Source organism: Sus scrofa, chromosome 7 (genome assembly GCF_000003025.6).
Source record: "Sus scrofa isolate TJ Tabasco breed Duroc chromosome 7, Sscrofa11.1, whole genome shotgun sequence".
Taxonomy (NCBI): Eukaryota; Metazoa; Chordata; class Mammalia; order Artiodactyla; family Suidae; genus Sus; species Sus scrofa.
Genome location: NC_010449.5, coordinates 53890578 through 53909086, shown reverse-complemented (window position 1 = coordinate 53909086; position 18509 = coordinate 53890578). Strand labels below are relative to the sequence as shown.

Sequence of the window (18509 nt, the reverse complement as noted above, 5' to 3'; positions counted from 1 at the left end):
TCTCAAATGCTGGGAACTCGTTAGAAAAAACAATGCTCTGCTGGACCCCGAAGCAGAAACTCTGGGGGCAGGCAGATCCGGGGATCTGGGCTGTGACGAGATCGCCTGGTGATTGCTATGCTAGCTCAGGTTGAAGAACCACTGCCCCTTAGGGTGCCAGAGACATATAATAAAGGCAGAGTTTTTGTCTAAGTTTATAAACAGAGGGCGGGACCCCCGTTTGATTGCCCAGGTTCACCAGCTGTTGTGGCCATGGGCACCAGGGGCTGCCTTCCTCGCCTCTCTGGCTCAGGGCCCTGTTTCACACCACACAGCAGGAGGCCCGTCCTTGAATTTGACCATAGTCACCCAGCCCTGCTCACATATCTGGGAAATTTATAGATTGAGCTGGGGGCAAAATCAGGGCAGGGAGCCCAGTTCTGCCAGGGGAGCGGAATCACCCTCCCTGAATCACCCTCGGAGTGCCAGGACCTCACGGGCAGTAACTACAGTGTGGGGGCTTCCAATCTGTTAAGCCACACATGTGGTGTGTGTGTGTGTGTGTGTGTGTGTGTGTGTGTGTATGTGTATACACGTGGAGGGTATCAGCAGCTGGAATCAGATACCCTGGACAGACGGTCCCCCCACTCAGGCAGCTTGCCATTCTAATGACCCAGCCACCACCTATCTTGGCAGCCTGGCGTCCTTCCGAGCTATCAGAGCACGTTGCTGGGCATAGGGTTAGGGGCCAGCAGCCACAACAGGCTTTGATGAGGGTGACTGAGGAGGGAGAGCACAGTTCTGAGAGGATTTCTCTCAAACACCACACGAGTTCTTAATGGGACTTCAGAAATCTGGAAAAGAGACAAACCAAAAAGGAGAAGACGGGGTAGCAGCCAGAGTTACTGGGATCAGAAACAGAAATCAACAATAGCCAATTAGGGAAAAAGGCCAGGGCACTTACCCCTGCTGCACAGGGTGGGAGCCAGGCTGGGAGATGGTGTGGCCAGCAAGCCCAAAGCTGCAGCAGGCATGTCATGGGGGAGGCACACCTGATGTGACTCTGACCCGCAACACCTGGGTCACCTGTCCACACTCTGTGTCTCAGGGTCCCACCTCCACCCTGGCGGCAAGCGGGGTGGGGAGAGCTTCTTCAGTGATAGGTGGGGACTCCAAAGACAGGGGCCCCCAGCCCAGGAGAGTGTCAGAGGTGCAGGTGGTGCCCAGGAGAACTGGAGCTGGTGTGTTTCCATGATGCCAGGTCTCAGGTCACTCCTGCCAAGCCGCCTTTGTGCCTGTGCTTCTACTCTCCCCTTTTTGAGGGAATGTCTTTATTCTGCCATCAAACTGCTGCTGTTACCAAACTCAGGTTCAGCTACGTGCCACTCGGGAATGCCACACCAACAGGTGTTGGGTAAAAGGAAAGACAGATTTATTGAGAGAGCCAGCAATCCTGGGGAGAAGGTGAACCAAAAACCAACTCCCCACTCCCCAGATTTTGCCTGGAGATTAAATAGGGGAAAGAGGAAGGGGCTACATGCTGAGGAGAGGTCTTCTACCAGCTCATGGACTTCTTCTGATTGGTGGGTGGTGAGGTAACTGGGAGTCAACAACATCCACCTTCTGGGTCCAATACGTCTGGGGTCTACATGCTTGTGGGCAGCATCCAGTTCACTTTTTCCACCTGGTGGGGGTTTTCCATGCAAAACAGCTCAAAGAATATGCCTCAGAATATTATTGATTGCCCTTAAGGAGGAACTAAAGGTCCTTGACTTCGTTTAATTGCTAGACTATTATTATTTTGTCTTGCTTGACTGTTTTCCTTTCTGCATTTTCTCACTTCTCTAATTCAATTCATTCTTTGGCTAAAGTTTTTCTACAGACAAAAGGCAGGTGGGGGACACAGGGGTCTGTCCTGGGACCTGCTCAGTTTCACCATGATCAGGGATGACCTCCTGGGAGGTCACTGTGCTGCTCTGAGCTGTCACAGCCCTGTGTCCTCCGGGTCCACCCTTCCTAGCCCTGCTTCCTTGGATCCTGGGTCGGTCCAGCCAGGCCATGTCTGTCCCCAGCCCCACCTGTGCTTGTTGGCCTCTGGTGGGCTTGACATCTGGGCCCATGTAAGTTAAGCTGATTTAGAACACTCTCCCAGGCATGGTGCAGCTCATGCAGTATACAGATGTGAACCGCACGCTGGACATGCACTGGCCCTTGGATGTCTGGCGGCTTGCAGTGGAAGCAGTGTGGAAAAGCCTTGCAGCCCACATAGACACGTGTGGCTTCTTGGGAACACCCATTCGGGACCAGACAGACACTGCAGCTGTCAGATGACTTACCCGCCCTGGCCTCTTGCATCTTGATTTCCTTCAGGCTCTGAGGTTTGGGGATGTGGAGAGCGTCTACCCCATGGTGGCTGGGGCTGCATGTGGGCGGCACAGACCATGAGCGCTGCTCCCACTTCACCTCCAACACATGGCCCTTGGCCTCATTTCTGCTCTGTTCCGCACTACTTCCACCTGCCAGTTCAGGGAAGCTGCCATGCCTGGAAATTAAATGGAAGCATCATCCCCCTCCCTCTCAGGGCTGCTCCCCACCCCAGCACAGTTGTCCATTTGCAATGCTATGGCTGGGCACGCTTTTCATGTCTCTGCATCCTGAAGCTCATCATAGGGAGGGAGTAGGAGACTTACACAGGGAGTTGTAGAAATCCCAATAAGGGACCACAGATAGAGAGGGAAACCTAGGGAACTCTTGGAGACCACTGTAAGTTAATAATTGCTCAGGAGGGGCCATCAGAACGAGGCAGGTTTGCTAGACTAGTGGAAGCACGAGAGATGCCTCAGGCCACTGCATGGGGAATGGGGGGGAGGCCTGCACTCAGGTTCAGACCAAGGGCAGGAGTTCGAGAACCACCTTTCTGCTGATCTCAATAAGCACCATGCCAGTCCTAGTTGGATCTTATAGGGTCAAATGTTCTCTTGCCGGATACCAAGGAGGAGCTACCACTTGAAGAAAGAGAAAAAAAGGTCTTTTCCCACACCCGCTCCCCTTGGATTATAAAACTGTTGCCCACCTAATCCTCGGGGCAGAACTTCCTTGCCTGCCCTCACAAGCATCTAGTCTAAGTAAATCTATGTCTTGCCTATCGCGAGCTCTCACTGAATTCCTTCTGCGCTGAGGCCCAAAAAAAAAAAAACCTGGCCATCAGTAAGTCCAGACACCGGGTGAGTGATTCGAATTTAAGCATCGTGATTTCAGGTCCCAGTCTGGCTTTCAGCTGGGTTCAAGTCCCGGCATGTGGGTTCAAGTCCCGATGTGGGTTCTGGCTGGGTTCCAGTTGTTAATGCTCTCGGTTTCACTCAGATGGACAGATAATTTGACGGGTGTGTGGGGAGAAAACGGGGTGACTTGGCATCCACATTTGGCTAAAATATAAGAGAAACTGTTAGGTGAGCTGTAAGGAAAGTCTCAGAGTCCAGAGTAAGATTCAGTTGACATGAATCATCAGGGGTGGCATCCTGGGACGGGGTTAAAGGGTGCGTGGGGTCCAGGTAGGGCCATGGAAGGGAACGGGAGGATCAGGGAGAACTGTGAGCCTGAGCCCGGTGGCAGGAGTCACCCCATGTGGCTGGAGTGCAGAGTGTGTGACAGGGGGGCCAGGAAAGATAGGCAGGTGCCCACCAGGTCACAGAGGGTTGGAATGCTGTTCCAGCCAGGACGGGGGGTCTCTCATCACTCCCCAGGGAGCACAAAGAAGGCGAAGCAAGATCAGATCTGCTTGGAGGGGAGCATGGTTGGCGCGAGTCTGGTGGGTGGAATGTAGGTGCGGGCAGAGTACCGGTGGGCAAGGTAGGGGCGCCGACCGGGGTGGTGCACTGTCGAAATCCACCACGAGGGGTCGCCCTGCGCCGATTTGAGCACCGCCGGGTGAAGGTCCTTTCTGCCCAAGGGGACTTAGGAGAAAAGAACCTTTTGTCCCAGGCAGCGGTGAAAGGTTCCCGGGTGACGCAGGCTGGTAAACAAGTCGTCGGGACGCGCCGAGAGCCCACGTCAGGTGGGACAGCGCAAACGGCGACCTTGGCGCTGGGCGAGCCCTTGTCCCTGCCGACAGGGACGCGGCCACCTCCCGCACTGCGTCCCACCGAGGACCCCAGGTACCCTGTAGGCGGCCGCAGGGAGATGGGAGGGGACACCAACGCCTTTGCAGTCCCTTTGCTCAGATGCCAACACCCACACCCCCCCAGCCTGCCAGATTTACACCTGGTTGGGAAACCTGCACCTAGTCCACCTCCAGCCCCACCCCCACCTCCTAGCTTGGGCTCCCGGAAACCACTTTTATTCTCAATCCTGGTGCAATTCTCAATTTTAACCCCGTCCTCCCCAAACACTAACCAGACATATTTTTGCCCCAGCTCTGCTGGGCCTTTTAGTGAAAACCTCATTTCTAATCCTAAACCCCCCAACTCTAGTCAAAAGACCTCTTAAGCCAACAGCAATAAAACCTAACCCAACCCCATAGGAACCAACTCCAAATCCACCCCTGGACGCACAGACACCTTAAAACACTGAAAAAACAGACAAGAGATGCACACATAGGTTTCAGTTGTAAAAATCCCAGTGACACCAACGACAGGGTCAAACGTGGATGGCCCCTTCCCCAGTCACGGTGTCCCCCTCCCCAGCCTCTCCAGAACCCTCAGCTTTGCAGCGGCCATGTGTCCCACTTTCACAGGGCTTTCTTTTTAGACCCAGCTGTCCAGGCAGCCTGATCAGGGCCTGCCTCCTGTCCCTGCCTGGCCCAGCCCGCAGCAGGACTGCCAGAGTGCCTGGCACGTGGTGGTCACTCACGTTTGTGTTGACCCGCTGGTCCACTTCCTCTCCAGGTTTCCTCTCTGTTGTGTGAAGCGCTGTCCCCGCACAGATATGTGTAAGGGTGGCGGGCTCAGTGCAAACCCAAATCTCTTCGGTTTGTGTTGTGGTTTGGTTTGGTTTGGGCTGAGCCGATTTCATTTCCACCCATGGAAGTGTTGGCTTCTTCAACACTTACCAACACCGAGTATTAACAGTCTTTCTCATTTTTGCCAATCCGATGGCCAGAAAAATCCCAAATATCACTCTAATATGTACTTCTCAAGGACCTATCGGCAACCTCCCCAACTACTATTTATTAAGTATTTATTCAACAAATATTTATTGACATCGTATAATAAAAATCAGCACTTCCTTGCCTTCTTCTCAAATTCTTCTGTCTGCTCCTTCTGGAATATTTCGCCATAGTTCTAAATAACATTTAAGCTTTGTTCCATCGGTTTGGGATTTGCATCAGTCAGCTCCCTACTCTGGGAAATTTCTCACCCCTGGGCACAGCCCTGGTTCCACTGGGCAGTTTCCACTATGGCTGATTCGGGGTTTGGGGGCCAGTCTTTGTGTTATTCTAATGATGTAAGTTCTGTTCCATTTCGCCCTGGCCTGGCACTTTTTTTTTTCTGTTCTTTTTCTGTCTGTCTGAAATTAAACACTCCATTTTCCACCTTCTTCATTTTTTCCACTTTTTAAATTATGAAATATATAAACTATATGGAAAACTGTATACAATATATGGACATGTCAAAGAATAACAATTTTATAAAAAGAACAAATACCCAGGTGACGCACCAGACTGTTGTCAGTTCCTTAGAAAGCCTTGGGTAACCCTAACTTTCTGACTTTTGGGCTGTGAGTTCACTGGCTTTGAGTTTGCCAGCCACGTCTGCATTCTGAGAGAGTGCATTGAGCTTTGCCAGGCATGTGGTGGGTGAACCCCGTGGAAATGGACACATCTGCCCTTATGCTCAGGCCGATCTCTTCTGCTTGACATCAGATTTGTCCACATAGACACTTGTGCCTGGGGCTCACCCATTTCCATTGCCACACATAGCATTTCATCATACAAATTCAGCACAGCTTATTGATCTCTCTGACTGCTGATGACATTTAGATGGTGTGCAATTTTTTCTTTTTTTTTTTTTTTTTTTTTTGACTGGTCTTTGTTTTTCTTTAATGGGTTTTAGGGTTATTTTTAATGAAGGGCCCTGAGCTGAATCGTCAGTTTTTTTCTTTTATAAACAATGCTCCTAAAACCAGTTTTGTACATGTCCCCTGGTACACGATTCAGAGTTGGTCTTGCCCCAGTGTAGGTGCTTGCTTGGTCAGAGGATGTGCGTTTGTTCTGCTTTACTGACAAATACTGGACTGTTTTCCACAATGATTGTACCAGTTTCCACTCCACCAGCAGGGATTTTAAGTTCCTTTGATCTACGGCCTTGCCAAGACTCTGAATTGTTAGGCTTTTTCTTTTTTGTTTTTGCTTTTTAGAGCTGCACCCACGGCCTATGGAAGTTCCCAAGATAGGGATCTAATTGGAGCTACTGCTGCCAGGCTACACCACAGCCACAGCCACACCAAGCCACATCTGCGACCTACACCACAGCTCACAGCAACCCTGGATCCTTATCCCACTGAGCAAGGCCAGGGATCAAACACACATCCTCATGGATACTAGTCGGATTCATTTCCATTGAGCCACGATGGGCACTGCAGGCTTTTTCATTTTTGCCAGTCCAAGGGGAGTCCCACTTCGCTGTGGTCTTAGTTTGTGTGTCCTTGTGGACTAGGGGGTGGAACCCCTTTCCCTGCGCCTCTTGGCACTCAGCTTCCCTGTGCTGCGAAGTGTCCCTGAAAGTCTTTGCTCATTTTCCTGTGGAGTTGCTGCTTTTTCCTGGATTTTCAGAGGTTCTTTATGTACTGCAGACACCCATCCCTGGTCAGATAGATATGTGACAAATATCATCATTTTCTAAAAACTTTACTCAAGTGCCTTCCACACTATTGTCTTTAACCCACCTGGAAATGACTCATTTTAAGTGTGAATTAGAGGCTCATTTTTACTTTCCCCTCATTTGGTTCATAACCACTGCAGTCTGTCCTCTCCTCCATCTGCGTTTTGATCTCAGCCACCTATCTATATGTATGCCTGTAGCCAAGGCTGTATTTTATTCAATTGATCTCTTTATCTTATCATCTGTTTCATTCTACATGTCGCAATCACTAATCATTCAGCTGCTCTAACCATCATTTCCTAATGGACAGGCACACAAGAGTCCCTCTGTGCCTTAGGTGCCTTAGGTGTGTGCTTCCTGCTCAAAGTCCTGCTGGGACCACCTGTCTCCTGCTCTTGTCTTCACTGGATGATTTCTCAGCCTCCTGGATAGTTGTCACATTAGGACTTCCCTTCCCTTCCCTCTTCCATCCAAGAAAGTGTTTTCTGCTCCCTTGATCTACTTTTTGGTTTTGTTGGAATATTCTTCTAGTGGCTTTATGAGAGAGTCACAGGAGGTAAACTTAGAGAACTTGCATTTCCAGACCATTGGTGGATAGTTTAGCTGGGTACAGAATTCCATGTAGGAGTGGAGTTCCCATCCTGGTGCAGCAGAAATGAATCTTACTAGGAACCATGAGGTTGTGGGTGCGATTCCTGGCCTTTCTCAGTGGGTTAAGGATCTGGCATTGCCATGAGCTGTGGTGTAGGTTGCAGACATGGCTCTGATCTGGCATTGCTGTGGCTGTGCTGTTGGACGGCAGCTGTAGCTCCAATTAGACCCCTAGCCTGGGAACCTCCATATGCCAAAGGTGTGGCCCTAAAAAGAAAAAAAAAAAGAATTCTCTGTAGGAGTAATTTTTCTCCTGGGATGTCAAAGGCATTTTGCATCTTCTGTGACAGATAATATTTTCCAAAAAATAGAACAAGATGTCCAGTCCTGAATGCTCCTCCAGTGCCTAGTTACTCTTTACTAGGCCACATCCTGGAACATCAGTGGGGCTTTGGAACTGCCCTGACACACAGAAGGTGGCAGAGGGCAGGCTGGCTGACTTTCTAGGCTAGGGCATGAAAGGTGACAGGGCTTCCTACTGGCCCTCTCTCCTGGGACTCTCAGCCCTGGAAACCAGCTTCCATGTTGTGAGGAAGCCCTGACCACATATGGATGTCCTGGTTGGTAACCTCGACTAAGTCATCAGCCAAGAATTAGCATCAACCCTAGATGTCTGTAACCAATCTTCCAGGTAATATCAGCTCCCAAACTTCAAATGAAGTTTGGCCGAAGCCAAGTGGAGAGTATAGTGTCCCCACGGTCCTACTCAAATCGAAGGTCTATGACTGTTTTGAGCCACTAAGTTGTAGCGTATTATGTAGTCTGAGTGACTGGAATGGCTCTCTTTGTGCCAGCTACCAGCTACTATTGGGAATATGATGATGGTGAGCCGGCCAGCCATTCAGTCCCCCTAAGGAGATCATAATCTATTCAATCAATTTAAATAAAGAATACTTCCCAGGCATGGGCCCCAGCCTGAGCAGGGTGAGATGCCTTCCATCATTCAGAAAAGACTTATCTAATATCCACCACCCACCAGGCATGCTGGGCATGCAGCAAGGGACAAGAAGCAAAAATTCCTCCCCTTAAAGATCTAACCTTCCCTTGGAGAGAGACAGTGCCCCATGGCCCAGTGGGCAGCAGGGTGGGGAGTGGTCCTTGGGGGCAGTACTCAGCGAGGGGAAGGTGTCTCCAGGACAGAAGCCCGAGGTGGCCTGGGTTAGGCAGCCACCCCCTGCAGGAGGAAGACTACCCTAAGGGGAGCGGGATGGGGAGCCAGGCAGGGTGCTGAGCCCGAGTGTCTGCTGAGAGTGAGCTAAGCCCAAGAGAAATCGGGAAGAATGGAGCTGTGTGGACTGGAAGACCCCCCCGATGCCCCAAGTCAAATGAATGTGAAAACTGAGCAGCTATGTACACCAGGGCTTTTTATGTACTGCAAAATAAAACACCCAAGCCCTGAAAGCTTCCTGGGAATCAGAAATTCTTTTAAAGATTAAACCTTCAAATCTACCCTCAAAAAACAGCCTCGGAGTGCCAGAAATCTTCTCAGGGAAGAATAAGGCAAAATCGTGTCACAGTCAGTGAACGGGCTCCTCTCTGCCAACAGTGGGAACTGCTCGGATCTGCAGCTGCCAGAGGAGATCCAGCCTCTCAGACAAGATGTCCCTCAAGGAGCTGGCCTTTCCCTCTCTGTTTCAGACGGGGACACTGAGGCCCGGGAAGGTCCAAGCCTATGAAGGCCACACGGCCGGCAAGACTCTGATGAGGGCTCCTTTCTTTACAAACATCTTGTGGGGCAGGGGCTGGGATTTTTCTGCCTGCAAAGTGTGGCTTGTCACCTAGCTCTGGCTTCAGACAACCTTGGTTCAGCTCAGGGTTCAGCTGCCTTCGAGCTGTGCAGCCTGGAGAGAGTCAGTGCACCTCTCTGTGCCTCAGTCTCCTCCACACAAGGACCACAAGGGAATGGGCTCAGCCAGGCTGTAGGAGCATCAGATGAGTTCATACTGGCTGTGCCCTTGCAAGGAGCCTGGCCCAGCCTGAGCTCTCACATGCAGGGCTGCTTGGCCTCGGACTCAGAGTCTGCACCTCGTCTGGGCCCCTCTCAGCACCCCCTGCCCTCCCAAGACTCCTCCTCTGCGGCTGCAGCCACACAGACCGCCCGGACTTCTTAGTTCCTCCAGGCTGCCTGCCCCAGGACCTTGGCACTACCTGCTTCCTCTTCCTTTGAGGCTGCTCTCACCTCCTCAAGGGGGCCTGCTGCCACTGCTGGTTCCAGATTGCAGTCCAGGCCTCCAGCTGGCACAGAGGCTTGCCCTGGCCCCTCCGCCTCTACTGTTCTACCATCTATCTCCCTGTGACCTGCCCTGGCCCGAGAGTTTCTTCCACGGGCTGATCCATCTTTCCTGGACAGAAGGCAGCCTCCTGAGGGCAGAAAGCTTTGCCTGTGTGTTTGCTGCTCTGGCCCAAATGCCCAGAGGGCACCTGGCACACCGCAGTGACTCTGAGCAGTGCTGACTCAACTGTGGCTTTCAGAACCAGCTGGGAGTCTCCAGAAAGCACCCATTCCTGGGCCCCAAATCAGCCTTTCTAGGGGTGAGCTTTGAAACTGTTTGCTGCCCTCCTGCCCAGGAGCTGGGTCTGATGCAGGCCACTTATTACAGAGTCACTGCGCCAGAGGGGCCCCTGGGCACGCCTCACCCTAGGCCACAAACCACTGCTGACTTCTGGGGCCCTCTCTGTCCAGGTCCCTGGGTCTCCCTGGCCTTCTAACAGGGCAACGTGCCCAATGTTTATGAGAAACATTTGCTTTTGCAAGAAGTGGCCAGAGGCATGGAAAAAAAGTCCCAGCCAGGACAGGACAGATAAAGGCTCGTTTCCAGGTGGTTGAAGAGGTCTTGGTCCTGAGGAAGGAGGATGGCCTGAGGCTGCCTGGGGTGGGCTGGAGAAGAGATGCAGGAAGATGTGCGTCTGACCTGGGCCCGCTGGCCTGGCTGTCACCCCAAGCAGGGTGGGGAGCGCCCCCTGCAGGGGAAGGTGGTGATTCAAACCCCTCCCCACCCCCACCTTGACTCCTGCAGGAGGCACTGAGCTGGGGCAGGGCTAGGGGTGTGCCTGGCACTTCCAGGATCAGGGGCTGGAGTCTGTTAACCAGCCCTGCCATTGGCTCTCCCATCAAGGACGTCAAGGAGTCCTTGCAGATAGTCCATCTTGACCTACCACGCCCCCACCTGCCCAGCCTTCTGCTCCCATGGGGTACCTGCTGCAGGTGTGGCAGCGGAGGGCACTCCCTTTCCTAGGGGCTGGCTGTGATGATGAGACCCCATGGGGAACTACCTGAGGGGCCAGGGAATGTCCCCCCACCGCCTCCCCCACCCCCGCCCAAGCAGGATAGCCCTGGAGAGAACGTGAGCTAGTGAGTATGCGTTAGTCCGTTTTGTGTTTTAAAAAATGTACAAGCTCCTCTGCTCACACTCTGGGTGGAGTGCTGGGCACAGTGGCGGGTAGGCACACTGGCTCCTCACCTACTCCCTCAGCACCATTTGGCTCCCTCGCCATGTGTGAATTACAGACTAATACATTGACAACAGACTCCTCCAGCTCCACCGAGTGCAGGCCAGCCGCCGGGCACCCTGGCAGGCGTCTCACACCCCAGGAAGCAGATGTCCCTTCCTTAGCACCTGCCCTGGGAGGGCCGGCTCCTCAGGGCCCTGGGGAAGCAGATGTCAGAGAATCCAGTGGTGCTGGACCATGGTGGGCCTAGGACAGGGATGGGGCAGCCAACAGCTCCCACAACTTCCCACTGCCCGTGCTGGAGGCAAGCCCTGCCCTGGTCTCCTGATCACCATTGCAGTGCCTGGGTTTGCCCGGCTGACCATGCTCTGGACACACCGGCCTTCTCTCAGTCTGTCTCACCCCAGGGCCTTTGCACATGCTGGCTCTGGGCCACAAGCGCTCTGCAGTGACTCACTCTGGGCTGGGCCTCATCCCAGGGCCCCAGTCCTAGGAGGCCTGTCGACATTCCAACTTCACTATGCCTCCTGCTCCCCTTACTTTCTGCCTCATCCCCTGGCTGATGTGCATTGCCAGGTACCTGTGGAAACTGTCAGGGAGCAGGAACACGTTTCCTTTCTGGCCCTTTTGCCCCAGGTCTCATGGTGAGTTAGATGTGATGATGAAGGGTGCTTTTTTCTTTTTTTATACTCGTCTGTATTTTCTGATATTTGGAGCAGTAGGAACATTAATTTTTATACTGATTAAAAAACTATTTCAGAAATAACATACTAAGTTGCACAAACAGACATACAATAAAGCCATATATTTTTTGGTTATGAAGGTAATACATATTCACTGCAGAAAATCTGGAAAAGTAAAAAACATCATGGTAAAAAAAGAGAGGAATTGTAATTCCATCCCTCCAAGGTAAATATTTTTAAATATCATCACTGTAAATACTTTCAAATCTACTTCTAATTTTTCTATCCATATGTTTTTTCTTTAGGTAATTGTGTATAGAGTAATCCCTTTTAGAGTTTTGCATCCTGCTTTTTCCACTTTGCCTTTGATCAAATAGTCTTATAAAAACCTGATTGAAAAGGAGAAGAGATATTCCCCTGCAAGGATGGCACATAATTCACTATCAGTTTTCCTTGTGTTGGACTTAGTTGGTTTCCAATTTTTCTCAACTGTAAGTAATGTTGGGAAGAACACATCTGTCCATAAATCTGACTGCAAATCTGATCATTTCTTTGTGATCAGGTTCTAAAAGGGGACTGATGTAACACAAGGCTGCTTCCTGGAACGGACCGATTTCCCCACCGTGTCATAACTTTAAAATATCCTTGTCAATTGAATGAAAGGGCATCTTAATGTGTGTTTCTTTGATCAAGGGTGAGATTAGAGGAGTTCCCATTGTGGTGCAGCAGAAACGAATCCAACGAGGAACCACGAGGTTGTGGGTTCAATCCCTGGCCTCGCTCAGTGGGTTAAGGATCCGGTGTTGCTGTGAGCTGTGGTGTAGGTTGCAGACGCAGCTCAGATCTGGCATTGCTGTGGCTGTGGGTGTAGGCCAGCAGCTATAGCTCCAATTAGACCCCTAGCCTGGGAATCTCCACATACCACGCTGTGGGTGCGGCCCTAAAAAGACAAAAAAAAGGGGGGGGGAGGTTAGAAACTGCCCCAGGTGTGGACTGGCCATTCCCACACTCCGTTCGCGTCTTCTTTTCACTTGAGCCGGTGTTACCCCCACTGCTTTGAAGTCAGGAGGAAGTCCCTCAACTCTGGCCAGTGCGAGCGTCAGGCTGGAGTCCAGTCTGCCCTCGTGTCTTCACGGCAGCCCAGGACTTGTGATGACCCTGAGTGCGTGTGACATCCCCTGTCGTTCCCAGCCCCACTCCGAGTTCCTCGTGGTGTGCTCAGAGCAGGTGACAGCCCAGCACCCCCAGCTAGGGGATGGGAGGTCAGGCTTTGGTTGGTCTGGAAAACACAAGCTGACCCTGAGGACTTTAGCCAGACGGGAGTGACTCATTAACCTGTCACCTGCCGACACCACCCAATGGAGGAGGGCCCGGCTGGCTCAGGCCGCTGTTTCCATCTGTCTCTGTTTCCGAACGTGACCCACTTCCTTCCCAGTGGACACTGAGCTGGGCTGTGGACTTTCACGGTTCCCATCTGTCCTTCCGCTTGGTTCCCGGGTGTGTCCGCCCTGCAGTCAGCCTTGGCTGGGTTTTCATGAACATGAGTAAGTTTTCCATTTTCAAGAGCCCCTGTTCTTGGAGAGTCCCTCCCTCACCTGGTTGGTCTCCATGTGTCCTTGTCACCTGACCCCCACCCTCACACCCCAGCCTGATTTCACAGTCCTTCCCCAAGGCGGCCTTAGAAGACCTGTGGGGTCAAGTCCTCCCCCCACACGACCCCACAGAGCCTATTTGGGCCAAACTCTTTCTTTTCTTTTTTTTTTTTCTTTTCTTGGTCTTTTTTGCCTTTTCTAGGGCCGCTCCTGTGGCATATGGAGGTTCCCAGGCTCGGGGTTGAATTGGAGCTGTAGCCGCCGGCCTGCGCCACAGCCACAGCAATGCCAGATCCAAGCCGCGTCTGCGACCTACACCACAGCTCACAGCACTGCCGGATCCTTAACCCAATGAGCAAGGCCAGGGATCGAACCACAACCTCATGGTTCCTAGTCGGATTCATTAACCACTGAGCCACAACAGGAACTCCTAGGCCAAACTCTTGATGCCAAGGTGAAAACAGCAACCCACAGAGGGTGGTGCATGACCAGGTCTCCGGGCTTCCAGCCCCACCAGCAGAGACGCAAGCCCCCTGCCATCCCTTCTCCCTTCCCACGCACAGTGAGCCCTTGGGTGGGAGAGGGCAGTGCCCAGAGAAGGGGGGAAGGGGCCCCGGCATCAGGCCTGACAGCGGCTTGGATGAGTGGACAGGACAGACACCCCTCCGAGTCTCCAAGCTGGCATGGGCACTGTGTCTGAACCCTCACAGTGCCTGGCACGCCTGGCTTAGTCTGTGGTCATTGCTTGGACCTGCACAGCCATGACCTCTGCTACTTGCTCCCCCACCAGGGTGCAGTGGGCTCTTCCAGAGGCTCAGGGAAGGACAGTAAGGACCCAGTGACAGATAACATGGGACAGGTGGATGCCAGGCGTCACTGCCCAAGCTGTGCTTCAGCCCTTTCCACTCGGGGAGTGTTTGCTGCCCCAACCTCTCCCCTGAAGGCTCCCCTCCCATCTTGTTGGGGCCTCTCCAGATCCTTCCCCTGACCTGCCAGTCCCAGGGACCCATGCCTTCTCTAGGAAGCAGGAGTTGGATGACAGTCTGGCCACCATGGCTGGAGCTGCTGCCACCAGAACAGGATTCCTCAACGTGACCCTCAGGGGGCCTCAAAGCCCACAGTGCTTGGCTCCTGCAGGTGGGGGCAGCTATCCACCTGCCCTCAGGGGTCTGTTGGCTGCACCCCATCCTCTTCTCCCAGCTCCACTGTGCACAGTCCAACATGGTGGCCCCGCCAAATGTCCTTATTGGACAACAGGGATACAGGGAACAAGTCCATCACAGATGGTTCTGCTGGACCCCCTGCCCCCACAAGCTGGGTGCTGTGAGGTACTGAGATGACTAAGAGATGACCCAGCCCCTAAGAGCCTGGCCATCCATGCCTCCAGGCCTGTCCAGGTGCCCAAGGGACCGTGGACCATGACTCAGGTGTACCTGCCTTCACAGAGCCTGACGTCTGCAGAGGGAGAATTGTCTCTGCAACAGAGACTCAAAGTAACACGGGCTTAGACAAGCAAGACTGTTTTCTCTCCTGGAAGCCCTCATGGGGGAGGCAGCTCCACTTTGTGGGCTCTCGGGGTCTGTGTTCCTTCCACTCGTCAGTCCCCATCCTGACAGCAATGCCCTGGTCTGCCTCCTGCGCCCCGACCCACACAGAGGAGGGATGTGAAAGGAAGTGTCCCTCTGCTGGGAACTCAGAGCCACTCCCCACTTCTGCACATGACCTACTGGTCAGCTGCTGTGGGGCTGGGAAATGAAAGCTTTCTTTGGGGCCACTCCGCTCTGCTGAAAACTGGGAATCCTGGGAAGAGGGCTCGGCCACAGAGGGACAAGCATGAAATAAATGCACCCCCCCCCCATGTGGATAAACCTCAAGAAATGAATGAGAGGCACACAGTGCTGGGAGAGCACAGAAAGGTCAGGAAGGCTTCCCAGAGGAGGTGGCACTTGAGATGTGACAGAGAATGAGTAGGAGCTGATGGGCAAGGAGGGTCAGAGGGTCCACAACAAAGGCAGCAGCGGGTGCAAAGGCCCTGTGGTCGTGAGAGCACAGCACACCCAGGACACCTAAGAAGCCCTGGTCGACAAAGGACACTGAGTTCTTCTATGGACAGGAGGCGAAGTCCCTGAGAATGGGCTGTAGGCAAGAGCCACGTGGGTCAGAGATCTCTACTCTGTTCCAGGCGCTTTTTTAAGTTCTGTCCTAATTGATTCATTTACCCTTAATCCACTCATGAAGCAGCTGCCTATGCCAGTGCTCATCTTCGGAGATGCAGACACCAAAATTGGGTTAGACATGCAACAAGCTTGTGGCAGAGGGGGAGGGGGAAGGGACAGGCACAGAGGCCGGCAGGGCTGATGCCTGGGACAAGAAGGGGAGGGAGGGTGGGGAGAAAGAGCCTCAGACCTCAGTGCAGCTCAGTGCCAACATGGCCAGACTGGCCTTGAGGAGCCCTGGACAGGCAGAAGTGGCTCCAGCACCAGTAGGCTGGTCCTCAGCCTCTGAGTGAAGCTGCACAGGAGCAGGAGGTATGACTGCTGGAGGCTCTGGGAGCCGATGTCCCCAGGCAGCCCCCGAAGAGGCACTGAGCAGGAGGGACACCTCCCAGCTGAGGCTCTGTGGCTCTTTTCCCCATTTCAGAGACAGGGAATGGTTCAGCATCCTTGCTCCAACAGAGGTGGGGCTGTCTCAGAGAAAATATCCCCCTTGGGGTAGGACAAGTGAGCACTTGGCAGGGTAGTATCACCCAGGGTGGCTTTGAATGCATGGGCAAGTTACGGCATGGCTTCTCCTGTGGCGCTAGGAGCCATGGTGGGGTCTCAGCCAGAAGACCCCTCTGGCAGGCTACCTGCACCTGCTGTGGGAGGTAGAGTGGGGACAGTGGCAGTGGGACAGCCACTAGTGGATGATTCCCCACCAAACTCGGTGGGATGTGCTGGCTGTGGCTCTGGGTGAAGCAGGTGCCGGGGTGCTATTGACCAAGCTGGGGCACCCAGGGGGTATCGTGTTGTTGTGTCCCCCAAATTCCTATTTTGAAATCCTAACCCCAGGACCTCAGAATGAGACTGTATTTGGAGAAGCTGCCTTTACAGAGATGGTCAAGGTAAAATAAGGTCATTAGGGTGGCCTGAAGCAGTATGACTGGTGACCTCATAAGAAGCGATTAGGACAGAGACACACAGGAGGACGCCCCTAGGAGGACAAAGGGAGATGATGCCATCCTCAGGAAGAACCAATCCTGCTGACCCCTCATCTCAGGCCTCCAGGGCCATAAGAAAATAAAGCCGGCCTGTGGCATTTGTTACATAGGCCCAGGTGACTCCTAGCTGGGGTAGGGTTAATGGCTTTAATCTTCGGTGCCTGGGAGACACTCAAGGGGAGATGCCTGGGGAAGCGGCAGAAGTGGGGCAGATGCTCTGTGGCTCACTGATTCGGGTTAAGTGGGAAATATTAGGGCCCCACAGGTGGAGCAGGAAAGGCAGAACTGCTGATGGCCAGAGATACTCCAGCAGGGCCAGGAGGTTGTAGCATCTGGGCCCTGAGAGGGCCCAGCCATGTGCCCAAGGCCTCTCTCCCAGGCCTGGGGCATCACCAGGACAGGTTATGGGTGGGAGGGGTCCCTCCACAACTGTAGCATCCAACCTGTATGTGGTCCTGAGTGACACCCCCTCTCCGAGCAGCTGCCTCATCTGTAACGATGCCTCCCAGTGGGGTGAAGATAAAAATGAGCCTCTGGGAAGTGCCACGAAAGGGGGGCCCATTGGGCTTGGGCCAGGATGAGGGTAGTGGCAGGCAGAGGCATGCTGGGCAAAGACCAGGAGAGGGGTCAGGCTGCCTGCCATTTGGTAGGACACAGCCAGTTACCAGTGACTACAGGGGACCACGGGACTTCAGGCTCCTCACAGCCTCCAGTCTGTCGGCACTGCCTCCCCCAGGATGAAAAAGCTGTCACGCTCTGTGTAGAGGAGTCTGTGGGGCACAGAGAAGGCGAGAAAGGGCACAGAGACCTGGAGGGACAGGATGGGAAGAGACAGGAAAAAGAGGCATATTTCCTAGGATTCATTAAAATGAAAAATGAAACAGAAATGCTGAGCAGAATTAGGCTGGGCAGAATTTTTGGTTTTTTTCGGGGGGTGGGGACTGTACCTGTGGCATATGGAGGTTCCCAGGCGAGGGGTTGAATCAGAGCTATAGCTGCAGGCCTACACCACAGCCACAGCAATGCCAGATCCGAGCCGTGTCTTCAGCCTACACCACAGCTCACGGCAACGCTGGATCCTTAACCCACTGAGCAAGGCCAGGGATCGAACCCGCAACCTCATGGTTCCTAGTCGGGTTCGTTAACCACTGAGCCACAACGGGAACTCCTGGGGGGTGTACTTTTAGGAGAATTACAAGAAAGCTTCCGACAGGGTCATCACCATCCTCATCACCAGTCTCCTCCCCTCAGGCTCCTGGTGGCAGCAGGAGCTGCCTCCCTGGCACTGCTGGCTGTACAGGGAGGGGCTGCCGGAGGCAGAGCCCAGCGCGGGCACCGACTTAAGGGCCCAGACCCATGGCATTCCAGAGAGCCTGGACAGGTCCTGACCATGAATCCCTTCCCTAGCAATGTCCTGGGGAGGAACAGAAACGCTCTCCACCTCCCCGTCCAGGAAGGGAAAGGATGTGAGCTCCATAGAATGAGCTCTCGGCCCACCATTCTGGTTGTCTGGAAGATGCCTGCTCACCCTCTCTCCTTACCAGCTGTATCTGGGAGCACCGCAGCCTCAAGAGTCTGTCTCTTCATCTGTAAACTGTTGGCCAAGAATCCATAGGTGTGGGTAAAGGACGCGCAGCGCGCGCGGCACCCTCAGTTCACTTGTCTCCTGGACAGGTCACTCTGCGCCTTGCGCTTCCTGTCTCCCGGGGAGACTGCTGCCAACCCCAGCGAACGCCCGGCAAGGGGACTGGCTGCTCACCTAATGCGCGCCCTCGTTTCTCCAGCAGCGTCCCTGATAAATCCTCGCTTTACCCGTTGGCCCGCTGCGGGATGTAGGTGGGAGCTGGGGAGGCCGCGGTTGCCCCGCCGCTCCAACCCCTCGTGGGCCCTTCTCCGAGGCCCAGGCCAGTGCCACGTTCTCACCTGGGTTAGAACTTAAGGAGTAGACACCTCAACCGCTGCGAGTTCACTGCAAAGGGTGTGAGCCAGGAGGGGGCGGGGCCGGGGGCGCGGCTCTGAGTCCCGGTGGCCGCGGGCCGTGGGCGGGGCCATGGGCGGAGCGCGGCGCGTGACGCGTGTCTCGGACCAATGGGGCGCGCGCCCACGGCCGAGCCTCCTGCGAGCCTTCGCGGCGCCC

General features: G+C 53.7%; 1 long non-coding RNA gene across 2 annotated transcripts; it reads right to left on the bottom strand.

The window, feature by feature from the left end:
• Positions 1390-18438, bottom strand: LOC102164647. Of its 2 annotated transcripts, XR_001305738.2 has the most exons (4): positions 17914-18438; positions 17038-17180; positions 2316-2521; positions 1390-1663 (listed from the first exon to the last, which is right to left on the bottom strand). It is a non-coding gene; the product is annotated as an uncharacterized LOC102164647 (long non-coding RNA). The 2 variants fall into 2 exon arrangements; XR_002345796.1 differs by lacking the exon at positions 17038-17180.